Source organism: Vombatus ursinus, unplaced genomic scaffold (assembly GCF_900497805.2).
Source record: "Vombatus ursinus unplaced genomic scaffold, bare-nosed wombat genome assembly UNPS02014779.1, whole genome shotgun sequence".
Taxonomy (NCBI): domain Eukaryota; kingdom Metazoa; phylum Chordata; class Mammalia; order Diprotodontia; family Vombatidae; genus Vombatus; species Vombatus ursinus.
Genome location: NW_020954557.1, coordinates 23274618 through 23281041, shown reverse-complemented (window position 1 = coordinate 23281041; position 6424 = coordinate 23274618). Strand labels below are relative to the sequence as shown.

Here is a 6424-nt window from a genome sequence, read left to right as displayed (position 1 = left end):
CCAATTATATTTTAATCTGGAATGGCCCACTGGAGAAATGTTTGACACCTCTAGCCTAGAGAATAGTTTTCATCCTCTTCACTTTTTTTAAATGGTATTTTATTTTTTCCAATTACATGTACAGACAATTTTTAACATTCATTTTTTTAAAATTGTGAGTTCCAAATTTTTCTTCCTCTCTAAAATAGTAAGCAATTTGATATAGGTTATATGTGTCTAATTATGTAAAACATTTCCATATTGGTCATGATGTGAAAGATGAAACAGACCAAAAGGAAAAAAAGCCAGGAAAAAAATAAAGAAAGTGAAAATAGTATGCTTTGATCTGCATTCAGACTTCATCAGTTCTTTCTCTGGAGGTGGATAACATTTTCCATCATGAGTTCTCTGAAATTGTCTTGGATCATTGTGTTACTGAGAAGAGCTAAGTCATTCACAGTTGATCAGCATACAATATTGCTATTACTGTGTACGATGTTCTCCTGGTGTTGCTCACTGCACTTTGCATCAGTTCATATAAGTCTTCCCAGGTTTTTCTGAAAACATCCTGTTCATCATTTCTTACAGCACAATAGTATTCTATTTCATTCATATACCACAGCTTCTTCAATCATTCCCCAATTAATGAGTGTCTCTTCAATTTCCAATTTTTTTTTGCCACCACAAAAAGAGCTGCTACAAATACTTTTGTATATGTAGGTCCTTTTCCTTTTCATCCTCTTCATTTTCAAAGCACTGAACTGTTTATATGAGTACATATAAGTTATTAAATCCATGCAGAGACTAATTACAGCATCTGTGGGATGCAATACCTTCCCTGAAAACATTACCTGTGAGTTTTAATGTTAGGTTCTTAATAACCCACTCCACATCACTATATAAAATAGGAAATGAAGAATTCATCCCTACCTCTTTAGCAACAGAGGCATGGAGGGAGGAGAGAAAAGACACTGCAAATTATATTATTAGGATTTTGTTCGGAGTATTCCCTTCCTATTACTGCTGATGTGTAAACAGTGTCTGTTTCAGGGCAAATGACTGCATAAATGTTCAAGAACTTTCAAAATTCACCTATTCTGGGTGATAGGAACAGGTCTGTTGCAATTTTCTAATGATGAAGCACCAGTATAAACATTCAAAGTTAAGAAAATCATAATGCCTAGGCCAAGAAATTGATCTTTCATTTCCTTCTTACGTATATAGAATTAACTTGCCAGAGAAAGGAAATATTAAACTGCTTGGGAGTTTATCACAGAGTCCTGATCTGGAGCTGGAAGGAAACTTAGAGGCCATTATGACCATTTTCTTCATTTTATGATGGGGAATTTAAGATGAGGAAACCATCACAGAGAGGTTAAGTAATTTGACAAGGGTCACACAGATAGTAAGCACATGAAACAGGATTTGAATTCAGACTCTTCTGACTCCAAGTCTGGTGCCCTATCCACTACACTATGCTGTCTCTGGATATACCTATATATCATATATACTATATATCTTATGATATACTGATATACTTAAGACATAAAGACCTATCTTTAAAGATCTTTTATTCTTCCTAACATCTCAAGACCTTTAGTACATAGTCTTTGAAGAAGCTAGGCTCATAGTTTCCCCAAAAGTCACCTCTCCCATCTCTGAATTCCTGCAGTACTCTGTATACATTTCCACTATGGCACAATCTACAGCTCTTTGTGTATGTCTTATCTCTGAAAGTTGCTTCAGAATGTGTGTTGGGACTTATTCTGCTTTATGTCTCCCTCAGTACATTGAACATAGGAGGTACTCAGTAAGTATATGCTGAATGAGCGGTTTTGATTTTCAACTGGGCACGGTATCATAGAGCTAGAGTTAGACGGCATGCTAGTGGTCATCTAATCCAACCTTCTTATTTACAGATGAGGAAACTGAGGCTCAGAGAGGTGAGTGACTTACCAAAGACCACACAAATATTAAGTGGTAGAGCCAGGGATTGAACTAAGATTCTATGACTTCAAGTTCAGCATTTGTTCATAAAGATGATTATCTTTGATCCATGGGCATACTAGGAAGAAGTGGTGATGAATTGGTCTAACTAAACAAGGAAACAAGTTCTAACTCACCAAGAAGAGTGAAATAATAACCAAGAAATGAAATGCAATAGTCCCATTGCTAACCTGTCCTTTCACCTGACTGGCACATGTGTTACTGTGCTCTGTTTCATTAGCATTTGGCAAGTTAATATTAGTGACATCTTTTAACCTCTTCTCTCTTGTACAATGATATCCATTAAAGAATCATGGTAGAGTTTTTGCACAGTCTTCCTTGGCAAGGATACTGTCTCCATTTGTTCTTGATCATGTTCTTCTTTCTTGATACTTTCAGGACCTGGCTTTATTGCTCATCCTTCCACTCCCTTTCCCCCACTGCCCTCATCATTCCATTTCCATTGGATCCCTTCCCCTATCCCCATGAGCATGATTTGGTCTCCCCTAGCCTAATAACAACAAACAAAACTTCAACAAAACTAACTCAATCCTTCCACCCTTTTTTAAAAAATCTGTGTTTTCCTTGAAAAGTATCATTATGTCTCAATCCTCTCATGCCTTCCCAAACTTCTAGAAAAAAATGATCTATGCTTACTGTCCTCACTGCCTTGACACTCATTTATTCCTTTAACCCCTGAAAATGAACTTCCATTAATACCATTCTCCTGAAATTGTTCTCTCCAAAGTCACCAGAATCTTTGTATTGCTAAATCCAATGGTTGTCTCTCATTTCTCATCTCCGTCAGGTTTTCTAAAGCATTTAACATAATTGATCACCCCTTCCTTCTTAATATTCTTACTTCGTTGTTTCCTTGATTCTCTCCAGGTTCTTTTCCTACTTGCCAGTCAGTCAATCAGTCACTCAAAAACATTTATCAAGTGCTTACTACGGACTAGGCACTGTGCTAAGCACTGTGTTTTTCAGGTTGATCTATGGACAACAGAAACAGCATGTCACTGGAATAAATACTCAAAGCTTTTCTAGCCTGGTAGAATTTTCCAGAGCAAATGCTCTACTGCCACCATATCAAGAGTCTGTACAGGCACATTTAGACCTGAAAGAAGGAAAATGCTTTCTAATAATTAAAACCATTCTAAAGTGAGGGAGTTGTCTTTTGAGAGAATGGGTCTCCCCTCCCCGGAGATTTTCAAAGAAGGGCTATGTAATCACTTCTAGAGGAAATGCTTATGGAGAAGTAGGTTAGAGAAGATGGCCTATGAGATCTCTTCCAACAGAATTCTGGGATTCCATAATTCTGTAATGGCAGAAGCTGTATTTTTCCATCTTTGCATATACCAACCACCCAGTAGGTGCTTTAAAAAAATTTGCTTAATTCAATTGAATTGAATGGCATTAATGTTATTGCTACAAGAGTCCTGATATAAGGGATCACTTGACCTTTGGATATGTATTTTTGTAGCTTAGAATTAGACTTTATCTAACTGAGCACCATAAAACGTATCTTAATGGGAAAAGAAGGTCTCTTAAAGAAAACAAGAAAAAGCCAAAATTAAATAACTTAATTTTCCACTCAGCAATTTCTTCCTCAGTCTCTTAATAGCACCTAATCTTCACTAATCTTTAAAACAAACTGAAACCTGAAACAAGCAGTTATATCAAATGATGTCTGTGCCCCTCAGCTGAACAAAAATGACAGTCTAACCCTGGATTGGAGTATCAGTCAACATACTTTTCACCTTTGTAACATAGAATATACATTTCTATCACATTTTTTTTGGGGTGAGGCAATTGGGGGTAAGTGACTTGCCCGGGGTCATACAACTAGTGAGTATCATGTGTCTGAGGATAGATTTGAACTCAGGTCCTCCTGACTCCAGGGTCAGTACTCTATCTACTGTACCACCTAGCTTCCCTTTCTATCACATCTTTTAATAATTTTTTAAAAGTTAATCTGATGATCTTGTCAAAGTGTTAATAACTCATAATAGTGTAATCCAGGGTTTAATTCTCCAACATTTCCATAAAATTTTCCTTACTGTTGGAAAGAATGATGCTCTGTGCCTGCTAGAGGAGTGGAGTTAACAAGAACTTGAGAATCCCTATCTCACCCAAGGGGAAATTCCCCAAATTCTCTAACATGACAAGCAGGAAATAAGGACGTACTAGAGGCACCGAGCTCCTCTACATGTCAACTTCTTCCCAAAATTTCTCTCTCCTTCAGGTACTTCTCCTTGAAAAGAGATTGAGACCCTGTGTGTATTCTCTTGAAGGCAGAAGGATTCCTCCCCCAGAGCCCTAAGAAGGCAAAACAAGAAATCATTTGAGAAAAGTATTGTGTAAATGCAAAGGCTTGAATCCCAGGTTACATTCATTTAATGTATCATGCCTCTATAGATTTTAGTATTTTAACAGAGAACCTTTGAAGACCACAGTGCCTTAAACCAAAGGAATCAATCTCTAATGATAGAATTTCCTACATTTTTACAAACTGGCAACTTTGGGGGGAGAAGGGCTTACCTAAAATCTCATGCTCTATGATTAATGCTATTCCTGTTTCCCAGATCATATAAAAATTGAATATGACACACAGTGTTGTTTTAGAGAGCTTAGAGGTGGGGCAAAGATGCATGAAAGAAGAAACAATGTTCTGGAAAGGTGGGATGGTCCAAGATGCTACAGTGAAGGGCTCTAAAGAGCAGCAAGAAGGTCTTGGACTGGGGCAGTGGGCATTATGAAGCCTGAGGAAGGGATTGGCAAGGTCAAAACAAAGTGACAGAGAGAGGAAAAAAATCTATTGCAACCAAAGGAGAGTTCCAAGTTAAGAGACAGGTACTAAAGATGGTGATAATAGGATGCAGGGGACTGATTCTTGAGCTGTTAAATCAATTTAATCTCCATTGAAAAATATAATTGATTGATACTTTCCTTAATACCTAAAAGATCCATGATTGAAAATTTCAATCGATCTGCAATAGTTTTTCAATAGCTAGAGAAATTAACCAAGTAGAAGACTTTCCATTTGTCCTTACTAGATTACATGTAATTAGATTAAGCCCAATGTTCTAACCTGTTAAGATCTTTTTTGGATCATGACGGTTATCTACTGTGTCAGGTATCTATCCCTTCTAGCACTGTATCCTCTGAATGTTTGAGAAGCATACAAAATATACTTTATACAAAGCATTGATAAAAATGTTAAAAGCACAGGTTCAAATACAGGTCCTTGGCTCCCTTAACTAGACATCTCCTCTTAAGTTGACAGAATATTGACATTAACTGGCCTAGCTCTTCAGCCAGTTCTAAATCTATCTAATTGTTTTATCATCTACCCCACATCTATTCATCATGTCCACAAATATAATTTCAGGTAAATTATTAAATGCTTATGTGATGTTTAAGAAGTTCAAGAGACATAACTTCTGGGTAATTCAATCATTTTATTAATAAGGCTAGCATGTTAGTCAGTGGCACTCTCGAATGGCAAAGACCCTTCCTGGCAGTGGGCTCACAGTTTTCATGCCCTTGGAAGAGCAGGTGTTCCTGAGGGTGGCAATAAACTTTGATTGGTTAACAATTAATGAGAGAATGAATATTATAAGGTTCATTCTAATGAAGGTCTTGGGGTATGCAACTTAGATTAGCCAAATCTTGGCCAAAGAGACTTATCAATTTCCATATCAACTGTCTGACAAAAGAGAGAATCCACATTTTCTCAGACCTGTCAGAGTAAACACAATGAGCAGGCATCCACCCATTAGTCAAAACTTAGAATTTTTTTTTACTATCTTTGATTAGACCTTTAGCCTGGGTAAGTCTTTGAAACAGATTTCCCACAGTGGTTGATTTCTGGATGAGGAAGTACAAAAGGGAGGAGAAAAAACCCTTAGTCCTAATTCGATAATTGGTTATTAAATACAAGAAAGAAATAGTCATTTCTCTCACTTAATCAAATGCCTAGACACAATTCAGGTAAATAATACCTGCAGATTTCCTATATCTACCATTTTATTAATGTTGTCAAAAAAAAAAAAAGAAAGAAGATGAATTTATCAGGACCTGCTCTTGATGAAGTACTGCTGACTCTCCATGTTTGCTGCTTCCTTTTCTAAATGTCCACTAATGACCCTGTTAAAAATATGATCTAGAAATTTTGCCAGGAGAGGACACAGAGGCCCAGAATGTTTAAGTGATTTACTTAAAGTCACAGAATATTTAAGTGATTTATTTAAGGTCACAGTTAGTCACAGACTGGGAGTGGAGTCATATGTGACACCTTGCCTTTCTTTGTAAGAACATTATCTACCATGTAGACTAAGCTCATTTTTTTTCCTTAAAAAGGTGTTTAAATCATCCTTGTTATTAAATGCACTCAGGGGATGAAGGCTCAGGTTGTGGCTTCTCCTTGGCCAGGATGTGAAAGCCATCAGACCAGGAG

General features: G+C 36.9%; 1 long non-coding RNA gene across 1 annotated transcript in view; it reads right to left on the bottom strand.

Annotated features, from left to right (window-relative positions):
• Window positions 1-6424, bottom strand: part of LOC114045884 — a 28611-nt gene that overhangs the window by 434 nt on the left and 21753 nt on the right. The window contains exon 4 of the long non-coding RNA XR_003569436.1: window positions 4153-4284. This is a non-coding gene — a long non-coding RNA (uncharacterized LOC114045884). The remainder of the gene's footprint in view (window positions 1-4152; window positions 4285-6424) is intronic.